The sequence below is a fragment of the Anomaloglossus baeobatrachus genome, chromosome 2 (genome assembly GCF_048569485.1).
Source record: "Anomaloglossus baeobatrachus isolate aAnoBae1 chromosome 2, aAnoBae1.hap1, whole genome shotgun sequence".
Classification (NCBI taxonomy): Eukaryota; Metazoa; Chordata; class Amphibia; order Anura; family Aromobatidae; genus Anomaloglossus; species Anomaloglossus baeobatrachus.
Window position 1 is genome coordinate 157,457,695 of NC_134354.1, and position 23,593 is coordinate 157,481,287.

The following is a 23,593-nucleotide window of genomic DNA, read 5'->3' on the forward strand; positions in this document are numbered from 1 at the left end:
CTGCTTCCCCTCAATTGAGAGTTCCTTAGACCGCATGTTGTCTGGTCACAGCAACAGCTTCCAAATGCAAAACCACACACCTGTAATCAACCCCAGACCTTTTAACTACTTCATTGATTACAGGTTAACGAGGGAGACGCCTTCAGAGTTAATTGCAGCCCTTAGAGTCCCTTGTCCAATTACTTTTGGTCCCTTGAAAAAGAGGAGGCTATGCATTACAGAGCTATGATTCCTAAACCCTTTCTCCGATTTGGATGTGAAAACTCTCATATTGCAGCTGGGAGTGTGCACTTTCAGCCCATATTATATATATAATTGTATTTCTGAACATGTTTTTGTAAACAGCTAAAATAACAAAACTTGTGTCACTGTCCAAATATTTCTGGACCTAACTGTATCAGATCGCACACCCACACACATCAGATCGCACACCCACACACACCAGATCGCACACACACACACACACACACACATCAGATTACATTGATGTGTTCTACTGCAGCTCCTCTATGCGTTCCACCACAGGTCCTCACACTCCACTGCACAGGATTCTCTGCCAGCTGGATACAATCAGTATTGACAGAAGCGGTGAGTGTGTGCATGCGATTGTTTTTGTCTGTGTGTATGAGTGTGTGTTTGTGATCTGATGTGTCTGAGTGTTGACCAGGAGCAGGGGAGAACCGTGTGGAGCAAACCTGCTGGGAGCACCAGCTGAAAATCGCAGGAGGACCTGGGATTGATGTAGACACCCAGGGTTTGGTAAGTATGATTCTCCTGGGAATTGGGTCAGCACATTTTTGAGGGTAAACTTCCTCCAACTGTGTTTCCCAGAGAATAAGCCCTACCCTGAAAATAAGCACTAGCTCATTTTTCAGAGCAGAAAAAAATATGACAGTGTCTTATTTTTGGGGAAACATGGTATTACACTTCTGTCCTTCCATACTTTTTCCTTTGTCATTATATATATAAAAACTTTTAGTACAAGAGAAGCTGCTTTAAAAAAAAATGATTTTGTGATACTTATTAAGGAGAGGTCTGTGCTAAATGCATCTGTTTGGGCTATCAAGTGGCTAAGCAACCTGTTTATACTTTTGCTAGTATATTCCAATTTTTTATTACATTATTTTTATCTAGATAATATTCAGTCATTAATGGAATTCACAGAAGAATGAAGGTGGACACATTTGTACCTTCACTTATATCACTGCAATTTAAGAGATCAATTACTTTCATAATTTAGGAGATCAATTACTTTCGTACTGTACCTGTATTTTACGATATGGACATTAAATCTGATTGAAATCTTAACCTTGTGAGTTATACCCATCCTAACGTTATTTAATAAAGGAAGTTCACACAATAAGAACATATTCCTTTTAAAGCAAATAATATTCACCAATGGCCTTATATCAGTAAAAAAAAAAATATCAGAGCAGGAGCTATTTCCTGTACCGATAGTAAAGCTGCCATTTTTCATCAAATCCAATCAATAACAAACTGACAGTTTTACCATCATTCTGCGAGAAGCTAATTGAAAAGTGATCAATATTGTTGCACTTTCTGTTTTCACTCGTGCCAAGATGGTCACTGCAACAAAACTGAGTAATGACAAAAGTTTTGTAAGTAAAAGAAGAATAATTACTAAACATTGATTATTGCCACCTTCTGATGACCTTACCAATCTACCGCAATTTTGTATTAAGGATGATTTTTTCTTAAGGAAAAAAATGAAAGATAAAACAATAGATAAATGTACAATATATGGGTGCTATTTTGCAGGTACTGTACATTTTGACCTTTTGGAATTCCATCTGTATTCCTTTATCCATTTTTTTATATGATTTAATGATATTTTTATTTAAATACTGGTATAAACTTTAGTGAATGACTAGCCAAAGGGGATACTGGTCCCCCACTTATGTGACCTTAAATGGCTATTCCCATTTCCAAGATCCTTTCCCAATATGTAGTAGGTGTAATAACGAAAATATTAGCATATACCTTCAATTAGAAATGTAGTAAAGTTTTCTTGATATAGTCATGCCCCTTAGTTTATGTGCAGGACATTTCAGGTTACACCCAGTCATATAGTGACAGTTAGTTAGTTAGTTTGTTGTTCGTGGTCATAACCATGGATATCTAGGCTAAAATGCCTGCAGATGAGTTAAGAGACATGGCTATATCAGGAGAACTATACTACATTTCTAATTGAAGGTATTATTATAGGAGATAATATTTTTTATTATTATTGTTATTATTACTACTACTATACCTAAGACATATTGGGATAGGATCTTGGAGTTGGGAATACCTTTACATTCACTGGTAACCAACAATGAGTGTAATTAGTCAAAGCTATAAATCTTAAAGCTTTTTCCTATAGTTCAGTAAAACATAAACTGACCCCAAAAGGTGCCCACACATGAAATAGCTTGTCACGGGTATGTAATGACAGGACAGGGGCCCCTAGGCTGGCCCTCAGACTTGAGACCCTGCTCTATCCATTATCTCTAGGTAGGCTTGATGGTAGCCAGGTCCAAGCCCCTTGCGTGACCTTAACTCCTGTCCTAGCCCTGATTTTTCTCCCCCTCTTCTACATTTTTGGGGCAGGCCAGAAAACACAATGACAAAACCTCATAAAATGATATGGACAGGGGAGAAAGTAAACTCATACCCACAGCACTCAAAACACAGAGGAAAAACAATATGTGTACTGGGGAACAATGTAAAACAGGGTAACTCTCACAAGACTCAAAAGCGAAACACGGATCACCATTAACAGGATAACCACCAAGACCGGGATCACTGGAGCTTATGTTGACGCAATCATCAGCACATACTGGAAAAAAGCCATGCTTTAAATAGGGAGGAGATAGTTGCAATTGGTAATTAGCAGCATGAGCCTTAGGTTCTGCTCACAAGTCTGCCGAAAATAACTCCTGCAGAGCTGAAGAGCAGTGAACCTGAACAAGCCGACGCCTGGCTCTGGCTGAACAATCCAGAAGCCTCAGGTTGCTTGTCAGACTCTGTGGTGTGAAGCTGGATAGTTTTTCTTGTTCTGGGTGAACAGAGCTTCTGAGGACGGTGGCACAATATCAAAACAGGAATCTGCTGTTTGGCCCCTGATCTGGATTAGAATGGCACCATGGATCTGCATGCTTGACAGCACTCTATCTACAACCTCCTGATGAACCACATTATATGTGGGGAAACGCATTGAGGTGGAAATCATAGCAATCTATTTGATGGTCGGTGGTTCATTTCACTGAAAGTGGGACTGGATAATATACACCTACCTGTATTTTTGGACTGTACTATCCGAGTGATATTTACATCTATGTATCACAACCCTTGAGGAATCCATCATAAAAGTCCTGAAAGTTGTCTGATTTGGTGAATGTTTCATCTGTCCAACATCAATCTACATTGTTTATACATTGAACTGTAATAAAATTTACTGACCATTTGAATGTAAACCCTGTGCTTGATCCTTAAGACCAGGGGTGATTAGAATATTGATCAGTGTATCATTCTGTTTTGGGACATTATGTGTTTTGCTATTGTTCGCTGAATGGTGTTGTATTTATAATATTTTAATAATTATAATAAATTCATTTTAATGGGAATAAGTTTGTTGAATTCTATAAATAGTTTTCCCTAGACCTCGAATCTATTTGCTTCACTAAACCCACAGGAGCGACAAACATCTCCTTACCTGCGTCTCGCCGGCAATGTGGAAGGGAGAAGGTGGGCGGGATGCTATGTCCCGCTCATCTCCGCCCCTCCGCTGCTATTGGCCGGCCGATTAGTGACGTCGCGGTGACGTCGCTGTGATGCCAAACGCCCCTCCCCCTTGAAGGAGGGATATTTCGGCAGTTGCAGCAATGTCGCCGAGCAGGTATGTGTGTGTGAAGCTGCCGTAGCGATAATGTTCGCTATGGCAGCAATTACCACATATCGCATGTGCGACAGGGGCGGGTACTATCGCGCTCGGCATCGCTAGCCAATGCTAGCGATGTCGCAGTGTGTAAAGTACCCCTAAGAGTTCCTGTGTTTTCATCATGCAGTGTGCAAGAAGCTTTTTCTAGATACTTCAGAAATGGCTTGATTTTCAGGAGAACCAAAAAAATGGGGTTTTAAATGTAAGCTGCTGTTGTTGGGTAGAGTCAGGAGGCTTTTATACACATTATATTTTCAGCCATTCCTATCAAATATGTGATTTCAGCCAACTTTAATCTAAATGTTTATAGTCTTTAGATTTATGAATTTTAACAACTTTAATATTTCTTTAAACGTTTTAACATAAACATGATTAGAAGAAGCAAGTAAAATATATCTTTGTACCGTGTTAGCCAGTAGAGAAAAAAAAAATTGTTTAAAAGAACAGAGAGTCCTCAGTGGTTGATACCTTTTAATGGCTAACTGAAAAGATGGTAATAATTGCAAGCTTTCGAGACTACTCAGGTCTCTTCATCAGGCATGGTATAACACAAAATCTGAAGAGTCACGTATTTATACACAACAGGACTTAGAATAGTGCAGTAAAAAAAAAAAAAAAAAAAAGAACAAGTTATATGAAACAGAACTATCACTATGGCAGGGGGACAAGCTGTTCTAGCCATAAATACTGCTGCAGTTCAGTGTGAAAGTTTTATTGTCCTTTGATAAGGGTCTGGTCCAGGGCTGTGACACGCTCGGATGGTCAGAGGAGCACATCTTTTAACTGATGTAAAAAGACATGAATCCATGAGACACATTCATTCCTTCTCTGAATGTGTCAAAGGTCATCATAAGTTTGTAAGAAGAAGAAGCAACTAATTATTTTAGGTTTATATATGTATGTGTAGTGTTTAGCATTTACTGTTATTACTAACAACTTTGTTTCCTTCACTTGTAAAAAGCCATGACTGTAAACTGCATTTCTGGAAAGTAATAATTGTTTATGGATAGAAATTAATCATCTATAGCCAAACAGTGATCAGGAAAATGCTTAACTACTGTAAAGTGATTGTGAGGGTTTAGTCTAAATTGTAAATTAGCATTGTTAGTAATATTTGCCATGTATTCCGTTAACTTGTTAAAGAGTCAGACCCTCTTAATAGCTTATGAAAACATCATCTCATTATGGAAGCTCATAAATCAAATTAGGAGTGAGATACTTCATTTTATCTCTGAAAACATTAAATTGTACATGATGGTTATCAATCATATCATCTCTCATATACAATAATGTGTTAACTGATTGGATTTTATGGAGCAAAGATAATTAAATATTCAACAGGATAGTAAAAATGTTACAGTGCCTGAATCAATGATTTTTTTCTTACTCAGCTAGAGAAGTTCAGATTTCATTTTTCACCTGCTACACTACTGTCCTGTCATTTTCTTCTTATTGTTTTTGATGCCTAATACTGTAAATACCATAAACATTTGCATTGAATATACAAAAGTTGTTTAAGAAATACCTTATATAGTTAGATAGTTACATAGGTTGAAAAAAAGACCTAGGTCCATCTAGTTCAATCTGGCTGGATAAGTTCAGGAAAAAGATAAAAATATAAAAAAAAATGAAATGAGAAATAAATTATAGTATGAAAACATTGCAATAATTACAGTATGTTCTGTTTTACACATTTGAGTTTTTAGATAAATACAATCTGACAGAATTCAGATACTACGTGTATGTGTAGTGCCCCTGGGAATCTCTTGAGGATGCAGGACTTACCCCCTGGGACCTAGAGTGCCAGTGCCTTTTCCACCAAAACACAATCTAAATCCTAGTACTCCTCTCCACACTGGGCATAGAGGGTTAACCACATAAGGGGATGGTCGCAAAGGGAACAAGTCCCTAGGTATAGCCAGCCTGCTGGGAGGGGTCAGTGAGTAAGAGAGAAGTCGAGCATCGAGTAGCACACAGGAGAGGTGCGAGGATGTGCCTTAGCTGGGTCCGTGTAACGGTGACCCCGGGGGCACAGGAGAGGTCGCCAGAACGGGTACCGAGATACCGCTGGGACCGGAGCCCACACTGGGCACAGGGCCCTATGTCAAGCACAAGTTTTAGACTGTTTGGCAAAAATATATGCCCGGTGAGGACACCTTCACGGAGTTCACCGAACCAAATAATCCGGGGGCATCAGTAAACTAGGATTGGGGTTTGGACACTTACCCCTCTGCAGAGTCTGCACTGCCCACCGGACAGAGAAAGAGACTGTACCCCACAAGGGACAGTCGGGTTCCCTAGTGCTCCACGCTATGTGGACTCAATCTACAGAGTGCCGGGGACAGCGCAACATGGTTCTCTATCATTAACCGCAAACCGCAGGTGGCATAACATGACAAAATCTCTTATCTCCCCTGTAAATACCCCCTATTAACAAAAGGGACCAAGAGCACGGGAGCGGGCAATGGCCACCAGAGTGACATTCCCGTTTGTTACCGCCCAGGACCGAGTACCCCCTTCTGTGGGCACTACATATGTGTCCATTTACAGTCTTGCTGTCTTTCTATTTGTTGATCTATCTAACTTAAAAAAAAAATTAAACTGACCAACATGATAATACAAAGGTGAATAGGTTTAAGCTGCTATGACTGGTTATTAATTAAACAAAAGAATACGGCAACACTTTGTAAGCACTAAAATGTATCCAAATATTGTATATAGGGAATTTGGACTGCATTAGTGCTACACAGAATATGCATAAATGAAGGAACATAGTTTTGTCTATTATTGGCCACAGAATGAAAGTTTGCATTGTACTTGTACAAAAAGGCGTGTCTCCCCAAATCTTCACTTTTGTTATTATTAAAACTACATTAAAGACTAGACTCACTGTTGATATATAAGATGGCCCCTTGGGACTTTTTATTATCTGTATACATCAGGATTACATGACAGTATAACACGGCCGAGTGCTATTTAACCCCTTCAGCCCCCGGGCACTTTCCGTTTTTGCGTTTTTGTTTTTTGCTCCTTTTCTTCCGAGAGTCGTAACTTTTTTATTATTCCGTCAATCTTGCCATATGAGGGCTTGTTTTTTGCGGGACGAGTTTCACTTTTAAATGAAACAATAGGTTTTACCATATATTGTACTGGAAAACAGCAAAAAAATTCCAAGTGTGGAAAAACTGCAAAAAAAGTGTGATTGCACAATAGTTTTTGGGATGTTTTATTCCCCGTGTTCACTATATGATAAAACTGATGTATCTATGTGATGCCTCAGGTCGGTGCGAGTTTGTAGACACCAAACATGTATAGGTTTACTTGTATCTAAGGGGTTAAAAAAAATTCACAAGTTTGTCCAATAAAAGTGGCGCACGTTTTGCGTCATTTTCCGAAACACGTAGCGTTCTTATTTTTTGGGATATTGGCTTATTTTTTGCGTCTCGAGCTGACGTTTATAATGGTACAATTTTTGAGCAGATGCTACGTTGTGATCGCCTGTTATTGCATTTTGCGTAAAACTTGCGGCGACCAAAAAACGTAATTTTGGCGTTTGGAATATTTTTGCCACTACACCGTTTACCAATCAGATTAATTGATTTTATATTTTGATAGATCGGGCATTTCTGAACGCGGCGATACCAAATATGTGTATATTTATTTATTTTTTAACCCTTTAATTTTCAAAGGGGGGTAAGGGGGGTGATTTGAACTTTTAGGTTTTTTTTTTTATTTTTTAAAACTTTTTTTTATTTTTTTTTTTATTGTACTAGTCCCCCTAGGGTGCTATAGCGATCAGCAATCCGATCGCTATTATCTATCTGCTGATCACAGCAATACAGCTGTAAACAGCAGATTCACTCACTTTGGCTTTCCCTCTGCTCTCGGCCGAGGGAAAACGAAAGTGAAAGATCATAGCAGCAGGCGTAATCACATGACCCTGTGCTACGATGGCAACCACCGATAGTCACGTGATAACACACGTGACTTCCGGTGGGGGCGGCGGTAAGTAAGAAACATGGCCGCGCGCATTTAAATCTTGCTGCCAGACTTTGGCAGCAAGATTTAAGGGGTTAATGGCCGCGGGTGGAAGCGATTCCACCCGCGGCTAGCAGGCACACGTGTCAGCTGTTGAAAACAGCTGATATGTGTGCCGATCCACGCCGCCTGCCCGCGGTAGGGGGCGGGGCTTAACGGGACACAATCCTGGACGGATAGATCCGTCCAAGGTCGTGAAGGGGTTAATGTTTAATGGACCAATGATATACTATGAGGCATAACAGATCAGCCATTGTTTTCTCATGTGATTGGGCATGAGAAAACAATAGCAGCATGCTGCCAGTTTCTCCACACATCAGATCACTCGCACCCATACAAGTCTATGGGTATGTGTGAAAGAATGAACCACACTCGAATGACATCTAAAGGTGGTGTCACACACAGCGACCGCGACAACGACGTCGCTGCTAAGTCACCATTTTCTGTGATGTGGCAGCGACGTCCTGTCGCTGCGTGTAACATCCAGCAACGTTGGCCCCTGTTGTGAGGTCGCTGCTCGTTGCTGAATGTCCTGCTTCATGTTTTGCTCGTCGATCTCCCGCTGTGAAGCACACATTGCTGTGTGTGACAGCGAGAGAGCGACAAACTGAAGTGAGCAGGGAGCAGGAGCCGGCATCTGGCAGCTGCGGTAAGCTGTAACCAAGGTAAACCAAGAAGCCCTTTCCTTGGTTACCCGATATTTACTTTAGTTACCAGCACCGCCGCTCTCACGCTGCCAGTGCCGGCTCCCTGCTCCCTGCACACAGCCAGAGTACACATCGGGTTAATTACCCGATGTGTATTCCAGCTACGTGAGGTTAGTGCCTACTCCCTGCACACGTAGCCGGAGCCGGAGTACACATCGGGTAATTAACCCAATGTGTACCCTGGCTAGGAGAGCAGGGACCCAGCGCTAAGCGTGTGCGCTGTAACCAAGTTAAATATCGGGTAATGGTTACCCGATATTTACCTTAGTTACCAAGTGCAGCATGGCTTCCACATCGACACGTGTCATTATGATCCCTGCTGCGTCTGCTGTGTTTGACAGCTAAGCAGCGATCATAATGTCGCGGGCGGTGGGGCACTGCGCTCGCTAACGCTCGGGTCCGGCGTTGCTGCTGCTGCTCGGTGGCTCGAGCGGTGGGCTGGATCCGGGGACTCGAACGGCGCTCCTCGCCCGTGAGTGAAAAGGGGTTGTTTGTTTGGGGATTTAGTCCGTGACGCCACCCATGGTTTGTGGTGAAGATGGGCACCACCGCTGCTGGTGACGGGGATCCCGGGAGCGATGGTAGGGAGCAGCTGGGATGTTGTTTTCCCCCTCGTGGGTAGGGGTTGGTGGTCCCGGGGCCCGGTGGTGTGATGGGGAGGCAGGGTTGGTGAGGTGCAGGGTTACAGGGACAGCGCGGCGCGGTGCTGGATGGCACTGTTGTACTCACTCAGACAGAAAGTCACAAAGTCTCCGGTAAACCAAATGGCTGGATGGACGGGTCCTGCAGCTGGCTGCAGTATCTCTCCCCGGACAGGTGATGGCGGCTGTCTTTCCCTGTACCTTTGTGTACTGTCTTGACTACGATGGGTTCCCAACGGTAGTCCGCTCCCCAGTGTATGGATGCCGGAGGAGCCCGTTTTGCCCGCAGGCGCTGGCCCTTGGGTCTCTAGCCTATGGTGGTGGCTGTATACCCTCACGGTGCGGACGGTTGCCTTTTGACGGGACTTGGGTAGTTAGGAAACCCCTGGGGTTTCTGTCACACTCGGATTTGACTGTTACGGCGGCTCCAAGCCTAGTCGGGGTCCGATGGCCCTGCCTGTGTGTGCTAGCTTCACTTTGCTCCCCGGTTCGGTACCGGTGGGCCACCGCCCGACCCCGGTCCCACGGTTCCGCATTGATCCACCACTCCTGCAGACGGCCACCACCATCTGCCAACCTTGCTGTCAGTGCCTGGGCGCCTACCCAGGCACACACAGACCTCTTCCTCCTCTCACTTTCACCTCCTGAACTCCTCTACTCCTTTTAACGCCTCCAGGCCTGTAAACTCCTTGGTGGGCGGGGTGTGTGTTCTGTCTGTGGCTACCTGGCTAGTCCAGGGCACCACATTCCCCCTTGGTAAAATTCAGACCGTCCGCAGGCTGCCCTTCCAACACCGGTTTTATTTTTTTCAAAACTGTAAAATATAAAGAACATGTAAACGGTAAATATTTAAAACATAAGCATTCTTCTGGTCACTTTAAACGTTGCACATATAAAACATTTTTAATACTGACGGACGGACAGATGTCTTCCGCTCTCCCACCCAAGCAAACTAGCCCTGATGCTGCCCCTAAGAATTAGGCAGCACCCCTTTACCCCAGTCCAGGTTCAGGCTGCCCGAGCGAGAACGGATACGGTAACTCGCACCCGACTGTCACTTAAGGGGACCCCACGTCCAAGGGGGACCCCTGACCCCCGGAGGATCGCCACCGGTTACGGTAGTGGCGGGCCTGGGCCATCACTTTCCTCCAGGCCCATCCTCCAAATCAGCTTCTCCGGAGGCGGCAACGGTATCCATCCCACAACATTATTTACAAACCCACAAGTTCGTGGGTGGCCTGCAAGTTCTCGGCCATGTTCATGAGGAGTTTCTCATGTGGGTATGGGGGTTTAACTGACAACAGGGACAACTCCAGTCCCAATGGGGACGGCTCTTCTTTTCGGATGGTAATCAGGTGAATTTTCGGCTTAATCAGTTTTCATTTTACGGAAAAACAAAGTGCTGAGGGTTCCAATGGGGACAACAGGGTGCAACGGTGGACCACTGCCTTCACTTTAGGTCGACTTCCTCGTAGACTTGTTCTACCTCGATATCCTGATGGCAATGTGGAGGAGGGGACTGGGACTCCGTCTGGAAACTACGGCTTCCCCTCACCTTCACATCGAGGGCAAACCAGCCCCTCTCCCCACAGTGTCGAGTGTAGGACACAAGGTCACCTGGCAGCAGGTCTCGGCCTGGGTGGCCCATTGGCCGATGGGTATGCACGTCTCGGTGAGCCACGAACACTTCGGCCTCCAGGCCTGGCTCATACATGAAGCCGTACCCCCGATGGGGATCAAATCTCCGGACCTGACCTTCATACACCGGGCCCCGTACCCAGAATGTAGCATGGCAGAGGTTTTCCTTCTCACGGATGGTTCGGGCCACCACTTCGGCTCTTTGTCGCTCCCTCTCGGCAATTTCCCGGCCCAGCGGGGTCGGCTCCCTGTCCCAATAAGGGGCGTCTGCATGCCCCCGCGCACGGGTCGGGCCCCACGGGACTTCCTTCATGCTGCCCACAACTGGCGCCCTTTTTGGAAAGTCCCGCAGTGACATGGCCTGGGGTGCTGCCTCAAAGCGGCGACCCGGCGCAGCCTCAGCCGAGGTTTGGGATATGGGAACAGGGGTCCTCACCGGCTGGACCTCCGCCTCCTTCTGGACTGGACGGACTACTGGAGCCGGGACGGTCTTGAGTGCGGCCACTTCCGATGCCGACGGCCTCTCTTCGCGGACGGGCACCTCCCACGGGATCTTCCATGGTAACGGTGCGGGTCGTCCGCGGACAACGCTAGCAGGCGGGCCCTCCAGGAAGGGCGAGCGGATGTCTGCTACCGGTGGTAAGGGTAGCGGGCCTAGTGGCGGGGCAGCAGCAGCCGGCACGGATAGTGGGGGAGGCAGCAGGGCGAGTGGTCGCAGACCGGGGCCCTCAGCCGCAGTGACCAGTTCAGTTTGGAAACAGGGGCGTGGGTCACTTACCTGCTCCTCCAATTCTGCCTCCACCTCGCGTCTCCGCACGGCCGCTGCCATCTCCGCCATGTCGGCCACCCAGACTTGCAAGAAGGACTCCACTTGGGCCTGCAGGCGGCTGCACATTGGCGTAGGCTCTTGGGTTTCAGCGATGCCGGACGGATGGGACATTCTGTGCAGCAGTGTTCCAAGAACCAGATGGCTTGCAGAGTCCTGGCATCCCTGCTTTAATGGCCTCGGCTACATGTGGCCGGACGCCATCCGTCTCCCCTTGGTATTTTCTCGACACTCCCCCTTCAGGGGCGGGGCTTTGCTTTTCGCGCCTCCTCTGCTCGGAGGAGACGCTTGAGCGGGAAAATCTTCGCGCCCAAGATGGCGGCACTTCAAATTTTTCGGCCGGACGCCGGCGGCGGGGACTGCAAGGCGCACTTCTACTGGGAAGTAGATGGGTAGGATCCTGTTCGTGACGCCAAGTTGTCGCGGGTGGCGGGGCGCTGCGCTCACTAACGCTCGGGTCCGGCACTGCTGCTGCTTGGTGGCTCGAGCGGTGTGCCAGATCCGGGGACTCGAGCGGCGCTCCTTGCACGTGAGTGAAAAGGGGTTGTTTGTTTGGGGATTTAGTCCGTGATGCCACCCATGGATTGTGGTGAAGATGGGCACCACCGCTGCTGGTGACGGGGATCCCGGGAGCGATGGTAGGGAGCAGCTGGGATGTTGTTTTCCCCCTCCGTGGGTAGGGGTTGGTAGTCCCGGGGCCCAGTGGTGTGACAGGGAGGCAGAGTTGGTAAGGTGCAGGGTTGCAGGGACAGCGCGGCACGGTGCCGGATGGCACTGTTTTACTCACTCAGACACAAAGTCACAAAGTCTCCGGTAAACCAAATGGCTGGATGGACGGGTCCCGCAGCCGGCTGCAGTATCTCTCCCCGGACAGGTGATGGCGGCTGTCTTTCCCTGCACCTTTGTGTACTGTCTTGACTACGATGGGTTCTCAACGGTAGTCCGCTCCCCGGTGTATGGATGCTGGAGGAGCCCGTTTTGCCCGCAGGCGCTGGCCCTTGGGTCTCTAGCCTGTGGCAGTGGCTGTATACCCTTACGGTCCGGACGGTTGCCTTCTGATGGGAATTGGGTAGTTAGGAAACCCCTGGGGTTCCTGTCACACTCGGATTTGACTGTTACGGCGGCTCCAAGCCTACTCGGGGTCCAATGGCCCTGCCTGTGTGTGCTAGCTTCACTTCGCTCCCCGGTTCGGTACCGGCGGGCCACCGCCCGACCCCGGTCCTACGGTTCCACGTTGATCCACCACTCCTGCAGACGGCCACCACCATCTGCCAACCTTGCTGTCAGTGCCTGGGCTCCTACCCAGGCACACGCAGACCTCTTCCTCCTCTCACTTTCACCTTCTGAACTCCTCTGCTCCTTTTCCCGCCTCCAGGCCTGTGAACTCCTCGGTGGGCGGAGCCAACCGCCTGGCTCCGCCCCACCTGGTGTGGACATCAGACCCTGGGGGGAGGCAACAAGGATTTTGTGTGACTAATGTAACTGTCTGGGGGTGTGTGTGTGTGTTCTGTCTGTGGCTACCTGGCTAGTCCAGGGCGCCACAATAACAGCGACTTACTAGGTCGCTGTTGCATCACAGAAAATGGTGACGTAACAGCGATGTCGTTGTCACTGTCGCTATGTGTGAATCCAGCTTTAGTGCAGTCCAATTAATGTCAAGAGACAGGCAATGGAGAATGTGCAGAGTTTAATTTCTTTTTCTTCTATTCATCTGTGCTCCGACTCTACGATAGAATGTATGAGATAGAATCAGGGCATAGTGAATGACACTTGGTGCATGCTTGGAAAATCATCAAAATCCATATGCCATTGTGACCCTGGCCTCAATGCTTATGAAACAACTGTAAGAAAAGGTGTCCGTCATATAAATAAACATGACTCTGAAATGAGTGTTTTGGAATCTCCAGGATAGAAAATTAAAATGTAAAGTTAATATACCCTCCGCCGCTTTCTTTTTTTCTCTATCTTTCTTTTCTTCTCTTCTTTCGCTTTCTCCATAGCACCCTCCCTGCTAATTTAGAAGAGTGTAAGAAATGGTCTCCGTAGGTTGGGATTTGATTTTTATTAAGACAGATATAAGATCTTAGCAGTGTATTTAAAATGATAGTATTCACGGGATCTGATCAGCTTTTAAATTTAGGTCTGACAGAGTTTATTTAAATAATCAATACTTTAATAATATAATTAATAAATATGATATAAACAATGTATTCCAAGTTCAAAATAAGTATAAAAAGACAGGAAAATAAAAAATAAATATATGTAAATAAGCTTTCTTTAAAAAAAAAAAAACATCAGTGTGTTGCCAACATATAATGTTGGAAGAAGAGATGACCAGTTAGATTCTTGCTACCTTAGTCCAGTACATAGTCCAGTGCTCCATGCAGCCTGTCTCTTCAGTTCTATGCCTGAAATACATGGTATGTTTTGAACTTACAGGCCCCAACAATGTAATAATATTGACATGTGTTGCACATCTTGACATTACGAGAGGTCAGATGATCGGATGGGCTCAACTTGTTTACCAAGCATTACAAAAGTCAATGCGAAACTCAAGAATTTTTTCCTGAAGATCTTTTAGAAAAATACTCAAGTTTCCCATTGATTTTCCAATATTCTTTGTACTCAAGTCAAGCCAGTCCGACCATCCGACATGCTCCATTCGAGTACCATGCACCTGAGCATGATAGTGTTGGCTTATTAGATGTACCAAGGATGGCAGAAGCAGAAATAAAGACCAGCTGTCATGAAGGACTGGATTCCAGACTAGATGAGCTTAAATCGAAATTATCGTCTCTAGTTGTAAAAAAGACAAACAATTCTGCATTATGAGCCATAAGTCTCAGACAATTATAGAGGCTCCGTGATTTTATGTAATCTATGAGAGCCTTGTGGAAAAAGGTGAGAGAAGCAGAACATTTCTTTAAAGCAAATGCATCATCAGATTTTTCCAATCTAATCTGAGAGCAGCATCATGTGGAGACATACACCGTGTGCAGAATTATTAGTCAAGTTTTATTTTAGAGGATTTTTTATTATGCTCTCAATCAACCGAAAAGACTCATAAATATCAAAGCTTAATATATTTGGAAGTTGGAGTGGGTCTTTTTTAGATTTGGCTATCTTAGGAGGATATCTGTATGTGCAGGTAGCTATTACTGTGCAGAATTATTAGGCAACTTAAAAAAAAACAAATATATTCCCATCTCACTTGTTTATTTTCACCAGGTAAACCAATATAACTGCACAAAATGTAGAAATAAATTCTGACATGCAAAAACAAAACCCAAAAAAATTAGTGACCAATATAGCCACCTTTCTTTATGATGGCACTCAACAGCCTACCATCCATAGATTCTGTCACTTGCTTGATCTGTGTATGATCAACATTGCGTGCAGCACCTACCACAGCCTCCCAGACACTGTTCCGAGAGGTGTACTGTTTTCTCTCCCTGTAGATCTCATATTTTATGAGGGACCACAGGTTCTCTATGTGGTTCAGATCAGGTGAACAAGGGGGCCATGTCATTATTTTTTTATCTTTTAGACCTTTACTGGCTAGCCACACTGTGGAGTAGTTGGATGCATGTGATGGAGAATTATCCTGAATGAAAATCATGTTTTTCTTGAACGATACCGACTTCTTCCTGTACCATTGCTTGAAGAAGTTGTCTTCCAGAAACTGGCAGTAGGTATGGGAGTTGAGCTTCACTCCATCCTCAACTCGAAAAGGTCCCACAAGTTCATCTTTGATGATACCAGCCCCTACCAGTACCCCACCTCCACCTTGCTGGCATCTGGAGTGGCATCTGCCCTTTACTGATCCAGCCTCTGGCCCATGAAGAGTCACTCTCATTTCATCAGTCCATAAAACCTTTGAAAAATCAGTCTTAAGATTTTTCTTGGACCACTCTTGACGTTTTATCTTATGTTTCTTGTTCAATGGTGGTCATTTTTCAGCCTTCCTTACCTTGGCCATGTTCCTGAGTATGGCACACCTTGTGCTTTTTGATACTCCAGTAACGTTGCAGCTCTGAAATATGGCCAAACTGGTGGCAAATGGCATCTTGGCAGCTTCACGCTTGATTTTTCTCAATTCATGGGCAGTTATTTTGCACCTTTTTTGCCCAACACGCTTCTTGCGACCCTGTTGGCTATTTGCCATGAAACGCTTGATTGTTCGGTAACACGCTTCAAAAGTTTGGCACTTTCAAGACTGGTGCATTCCTCTGCAAGACATCTCACAATTTTGGACTTTTCAGAGCCCGTCAAATCTCTCTTCTGACCCATTTTGCCAAAGGAAAGGAAGTGTCCTAATAATTAAGAACACCTTATATAGGGTGTTGATGTCATTGCACCACACCCCTCCTCATTACAGAGATGCACATCACCTGATTTACTTAATTGGTAGATGGCTCTCAAGCCTATACAGCTTGGAGTAGGACAACATGTATAAAAAGTATCATGTGATCAAAATACTAATTTGCCTAAAAAGTCTGCACACAGTGTAGACCCTGATTTAAGTGGTGTCACTTACTGGGGCTGCTTTTTGCAGTTTTGATAAAATTATTGTTTTATCATCTGGAGATTACCATTAGAGGACTAGTTTTTTTTCCTGCCATGTAGTCCAACTCCTCTGTGCAACTTTGTCCTCAACAATGTTTGCCTAATTTATGCTAACAAACAGTGTACATAGACAGCTATGAATCAGGGGTGTAGGCGAGTTTATTCAGAGCTATGTATATGGAGAGCTGGCAGAACTACAGTAAATAAAACAGTGATAGGATCTCTATCATTATATCATGGTGATCTCATCAGGGCAGAAAAAAACCTGCTGCCAGATTCCCTTTAATCTGTATGCATTTTAACCCTGAAAAGACTGGTCTGAATAAATGTTTTCCCATTGCATTACAGATACATTGATGTAAACTAAACTGCCATTATCATTGCATGTAGAAAACTTAAAGTTAAAGAGGCAGGTTACTGCGGAAAATGCTGTGCACTAATCTATCTAAATGACTGCTGAGTAGAGTTGAGCGCGGTTCGCGGTTCGAGGTTCTCCAGTTCTAAGCTCGAGTGATTTTTGGGGCTGTTCGAGATCGAACTAGAACTCGAGCTTTTTGCAAAAGCTCGATAGTTCTAGATACGTTCGAGAACGGTTCTAGCAGCAAAAAGCAGGGCTTTTTACAGCTACAGTGTGCAGGAGCCATCGCTGGCAGCCTGCCACAAGCTGGTAACCAAGATAAACATCGGGTATCCAAGCAAAGCGCTTTGGTTAGTAACCCGATGTTTATCTTAGTTACGTGCAGGAAGCCGACACTTCCCCGCTCAGCTCACTCCGCCCCCTCCTGCCCGCGGCATGTACACTTATACACACACACACGTACACATACATACACACACACACATCCCCCCCACCCCCACCCCCGCTTGGCTTACCTGCGGTGATGAAGTCCCGCCATCCCGACCTCAGCGCTGTCACTGTCCTCCATGGCCGCCGCTTGTCACATCACCTCTCACTTCCGACCCGAGACTGACTAGCGGTGACGTCACGGACCTCTCGCGATATTTGGCTGTGAAGGCGCCGGTCACTGAACTCAGTGACAGGGGCTGTCGGCAGTGCTGGAGATCAGCGCAGGTAATGTACCTCGCTGACAGCAGCACTTGTCATCGCCTGTAGTGACCTGGGCTGACCCATTGATGTTAGCTCAGGTCACTGCACTGCTCTCCCAGCCAATGGGGAACATCCTGCTCTTCATTGACTGGGACAGTGTGGATCGTCATGGCAACCCCTTGGATTACAGCAGACCTGGATTTGTTTTTCATTCTAATAAATTGGTTAAAGAGGGAATGTTTTGGGGAGTGTTTTTTCAAATAAAAATGTGTTTGTCGTCTATTTTTTTTTATAACTGACTGGGTTGGTGATGTCGGGTATCTGATTGACGCCTGACCTCACCAACCCCAGGGCTTGATGCCAGGTGACATTACACATCTGGTATTAACCCCATATATTACCCCGTTTGCCACCGCACCAGGGCGCGGGATGAGCTGGGGCGAAGCACCAGGATTGGCGCATCTAATGGATGCGCTACTTCTGGGGCGGCTGCGGCCTGCTATTTTTAGGCTTGGGAGAGTCCAATAACCATGGACCTCCCTAGTCTGAGAATATCAGGCCCCAGCTGTCTGCTTTACCTTGGCTGGTGATCCAATTTTGGGGGACCCCTATGTTTTTTTTTTTTTAAATTATTTATTTAATTTAAAATAACAGCATGGGGTGCCCTTAGTTTTGGATTACCAGCCAAGGTGAGGTTGCCAGCTGTGGTCTGCAGGCTGCAGCCGTCTGCTTTACGCTAGCTGGCTACAAAACTAGGGGGAACCCTACGTCATTTTTTTTTTCATTTTTTTGGCAAAATACAAAGCTAAGCACCCCTTAGTGCCACATGAAAGGCACCAAAGGGTGCTCCACTTTTTTCTCCACTTTTTCTCCACTTTTTCTCCATTTATTCTCCACTTTTTCTCCACTTTTTCTCCACTTTTTCTCCACTTTTTCTCCATTTATTCTCCACTTTTTCTCCACTTTTTCTCCATTTTTTTCTCCATTTTTTCTCCACTTTTTCTCCACTTTTTCTCCACTTTTTCTCCACTTTTTCTACACTTTTTCTCCACTTTTTTCTCCACTTTTTCTCCACTTTTTCTCCATTTTTTTCTCAACTTTTTCTCCACTTTTTCTCCACTTTTTCTCCACTTTTTCTCCATTTATTCTCCACTTTTTCTCCACTTTTTCTCCATTTTTTTCTCCACTTTTTCTCCACTTTTTCTCCATTTTTTTCTCCACTTTTTCTCCACTTTTTCTCCATTTATTCTCCACTTTTTCTCCACTTTTTCTCCATTTTTTTCTCCACTTTTTCTCCACTTTTTCTCCATTTATTCTCCACTTTTTCTCCACTTTTTCTCCATCTTTTTCTCCACTTTTTCTCCACTTTTTCTCCACTTTTTCTCCACTTTTTCTCCATTTTTTTCTCCACTTTTTCTCCACTTTTTCTCCACTTATTCTCCACTTTTTCTCCACTTTGTCTCCACTTTGTCTCCATCTTTTTCTCCACTTTTTCTCCACTTTTTCTCCACTTTTTCTCCACTTTTTCTCCATTTTTTTCTCCACTTTTTCTCCACTTTTTCTCCACTTTTTCTTCACTTTTTTCTCCACTTTTTCTCCACTTTTTCTCCACTTTTTCTCCATTTTTTTCTCCACTTTTTCTCCACTTTTTCTCCACTTTTTCTCCACTTTTTCTCCATTTATTCTCCACTTTTTCTCCACTTTTTCTCCATTTTTTTCTCCACTTTTTCTCCACTTTTTCTCCACTTTTTCTCCACTTTTTCTCCATTTTTTTCTCCACTTTTTCTCCACTTTTTCTCCATTTATTCTCCACTTTTTCTCCATTTTTTTCTCCACTTTTTCTCCACTTTTTCTCCACTTTTTCTCCATTTTTTTTCCACTTTTTCTCCACTTTTTCTCCATTTATTCTCCACTTTTTCTCCACTTTTTGTCCATCTTTTTCTCCACTTTTTCTCCACTTTTTCTCCACTTTTTCTCCACTTTTTCTCCATTTTTTTCTCCACTTTTTCTCCACTTTTTCTCCACTTTTTCTCCACTTTTTCTCCATTTATTCTCCACTTTTTCTCCACTTTTTCTCCATCTTTTTCTCCACTTTTTCTCCACTTTTTCTCCACTTTTTCTCCACTTTTTCTCCATTTTTTTCTCCACTTTTTCTCCACTTTTTCTCCACTTTTTCTCCACTTTGTCTCCATCTTTTTCTCCACTTTTTCTCCACTTTTTCTCCACTTTTTCTCCAATTTTTCTCCATTTTTTTCTCCACTTTTTCTCCACTTTTTCTCCACTTATTCTCCACTTTTTCTCCACTTATTCTCCACTTTTTCTCCACTTTTTCTCCACTTTTTCTTCACTTTTTCTCCATTTTTTTCTCCACTTTTTCTCCACTTTTTCTCCACTTTTTCTCCATTTTTTTCTCCATTTTTTCTCCATTTATTCTCCACTTTTTCTCCACTTTTTCTCCATTTTTTTCTCCACTTTTTCTCCACTTTTTCTCCACTTTTTCTCCATTTTTTTCTCCACTTTTTCTCCATTTATTCTCCACTTTTTCTCCACTTTTTCTCCATTTTTTTCTCCACTTTTTCTCCACTTTTTCTCCACTTTTTCTCCACTTTTTCTCCATTTATTCTCCACTTTTTCTCCACTTTTTCTCCATTTTTTTCTCCACTTTTTCTCCACTTTTTCTCCATTTATTCTCCACTTTTTCTCCACTTTTTCTCCATTTTTGCTCCACTTTTTCTCCACTTTTTCTCCACTTTTTCTCCACTTTTTCTCCACTTATTCTCCATTTTTTCTCCACTTTTTCTCCACTTTTTCTCCACTTATTCTCCACTTATTCTCCACTTTTTCTCCTTTTTTTCTCCATTTTTTTCTCCACTTTTTCTCCACTTTTTCTCCACTTTTTCTCCACTTTTTCTCCACTTATTCTCCACTTTTTCTCAACTTTTTCTCCGTTCTTTTTCTATGGTCGGTCTACCCATTAGCTCTGCCATGCATACTGTAGCTCTACACCTACTGCACATGTTACTTTATGATTGATATCTCTTTCGTACCAGAGCTGTCTAAGTCTACTCTGACCCCATATTTGTCATTACTATATTGTCCTTGTACTGTATTATGACATTTGTATCATGTGTTTCATTTCTTGCTGTGTTGCAATTTTTTTGCTGCATCCCAATTGTACCTCTACATTGTTCGAGTTTATGTTATTGTTCTCTCACTCTTATGTGATACTGATTATTGTCATTTTTCATGATTACATGCAGATAAGTCCAATCTGACGAAGGCTCAGGCCGAAACGTCATTTGTAACTTGTTTTGGACAAAAACATATATGCCTATGAAAAAAAAAATGTTCTTAATACGGACCAATAAAGAGTGATTTTGCATTATTATCTATTGTGGCTTACTGACTTAGTCTGGGAGATTTAGAGTGCCGAGGTTACTCACTAATTTTATCTATTATTACCTCTGAGCACCTATATACCAGTGAGCAGAGCTTCCTCTACAGTAGTTCTCCTGATTAGGCATGCCCTTACCTCATGAGCAGGGCATTGCAGCTTTGGTAGCAACCATTACGACATGGACTCTGCTGCTGTGGACCCGGGGAGAGTGAGTGCAGATTCATTGCACCCACACTCCTCACATGAAGGGTCCGCACTCCTAGAAAATGGGGGATACGTTCCCTGAGTGTCTCCCCCCCATATTCTAGACGGTCCAGAGTCGTCGTGGGACCCCTTTATTTTTTTTCTTACAATAAATTGGTGAAAGAGGAAATGTTTTGGGGACTGTTTTTTCAAATAAATTTCTTTTGTCGATTTTTTGTTTTTGTTAGTACTGACAGTTTATGATGTTGGGTATCTAATAGACGCCATGACATCACAAACTGCTGGGCTTGATCTCAGGTGACTTTACAGCTAGTATCAACCCGATTTATTACCCCATTTGCCACTGCACCAGGGCACGGGATGAGCTGGGGTGAAGTGCCAGGATTGGCGCATCTAGTGGATGCGCCACGTCTGGGGTGCCTGCGGCCTGTTATTTTTAGGCTGTGAAGGCCCAATAACTATGGACCTTCCCACCCTGAGAATACCAGACCACAGCTGTCCGCTTTACCTTGGCTGGTGATCCAATTTGGAGGGGACCCTACTTTTTTTGTGTAATTATTAATATTTATAAAATAATTATAAAAAAGAGCCTGAGGGGACCTCCACATTGGATCCCCAAACACGGTAAAGCTGTCAGCTGTGGTTTTCAGGCTACAGCCGTCTGCTTTACCCTAGCTGGCTATCAAAAATGGGGGGACCCAACGTCATTTTTTTTTTTAAATATTTTTTAAATAGAAAAAATTAATGGGCTTCCCTGTATTTTGATTGCCAACCAAGGTAACGGCAGGCAGATGGGGGTGGCAACCCATAGCTGTCTGCTTTATCTGCGCTGAGAATCAAAAATACCGCGGAGCGCTACGTCATTTTTTTAAAGATTTATTTTTACAGCACTGTGATGTCCAGCAATCAAAATACAGGGAAGCCCATTTTATTTTTAGTTATTTAAATAAATAATTAAAAAAAATATATATGGGCTCCCGCTGCATTTTTTGTATTGCTAGCTAAGGGTAATCCAAGCAGCTACTGGCTGCTAACCCCCACTGCTTGGTGTTACCTTCACTGGCAATGGAAAATCCAGGGAAGCATTTTTTATTTTTTTTTGCCAAAAAACTACAAAAAAAGGACGTGAGCTTCGCCATATTTTTGTATGCTAGCCAGGTATAGCAGGCAGATGCTGGAAGAGTTGGATACAGCGCCAGAAGATGGCGCTTCTATGAAAATGCCATTTTCTGAGGCGGCTGCAGACTGCAATTCACAGCAGTGGGGCCCAGAAAGCTCAGGCCAACCTGTGCTGCGGATTCCAATCCCCAGCTGCCTAGTTGTACCTGGCTGGACACAAAAATGGGGCGAAGCCTACGTCATTTGTTTTCTAATTATTTCATGAAATTCATGAAATAATAAAAAAAGGGCTTCCCTTTATTTTTGGTTCCCAGCCGGGTACAAATAGGCAACTGGGTTTGGGGGCAGCCGTACCTGCCTGCTGTACCTGGCTAGCATACAAAAATATGGCGAAGCCCACATAATTTTTTCAGGGGGCAAAAAACTTCTGCATACAGTCCTTGATGGAGTATGCTGAGCCTTGTAGTTCTGCAGCTGCTGTCTGTCTGTACGGAGAAGAGCAGACAGCAGCTGCAGAACTACAAGGCTCAGCATACTCCATCCAGGACTGTATGCAGAAGTTTTTTGCCCACCAAAAAAATGACGTGGGCTTCGCCATATTTTTGTATGCTAGCCAGGTACAGCTGGCAGCCACGGGCTGCCTCCAACCCCCAGTTGCCTATTTGTACCCGGCTGGGAACCAAAAATATAGGGAAGCCCGTTTTTTTTAATTATTTCACTTATTTCATGAAATAATTAAAAAACAAATGACGTGGGCTTTGCCCCATTTTTGTGTCCAGCCGGGTACAACTAGGCAGCTGGGGATTGGAATCCGCAGCACAGGTTAGCCCGAGGTTTGTGGGCGCCTCTGCTGCGGATTTCAGTCCGCAGCCGTCCCAGAAAATGGTGCTCTCATAGAAGCGCCATCATCTGGCGCTGTATCCAACTCTTCCAACTGCCCTGGAGCCGGGTGGCTTGTTGGGTAATCATGAGTTAATACTGGCTTTGTTTTACCAGCCAGTATTAAACCAGAGATTCTTAATGTCAGGCACGTTTGACCCAGCCATTAAGAATCTCCAATAAAGGGTTAAAAAAAAGACACCACACAGAGAAAAAATACTTTAATAGAAATAAATACACAGACACATTAGAGACTCCATCTTTATTACCCCCTGTCAGCCCTCCATGATCCTGCTCGTCTGTCTTCTTTCTTTCTAGTGTAGTAGTAGTGACGATTGTAGTGAGGATGAGATTCACCAGCTCATCACTTGGGGCTGGGGAACCTCCATCCTCACTACAATCATCACTACAATCGGGAAGCAGCGTGCAGCCTTCACTCCGTGAGTGATCAGTGCTGGCTGCTAGCGGTAACGCTGACAGACGCGTTACCATAGCAACGGTGCTCTCGGAGCCGCGGTTAGCGGTGACGTCACCGCTAACTGCGTTGCTATGGCAACGGTGATCTCCATTAATGACCGGCTGTGTCAGCC

General features: G+C 44.4%; 1 protein-coding gene across 1 annotated transcript in view; it reads left to right on the forward strand.

Annotated features, from left to right (window-relative positions):
- The window catches only part of IL1RAPL1 (interleukin 1 receptor accessory protein like 1), a 2,286,687-nt gene that overhangs the window by 2,127,416 nt on the left and 135,678 nt on the right, over positions 1-23,593 (forward strand). The gene's annotated exons all lie outside the window — the stretch shown is intronic.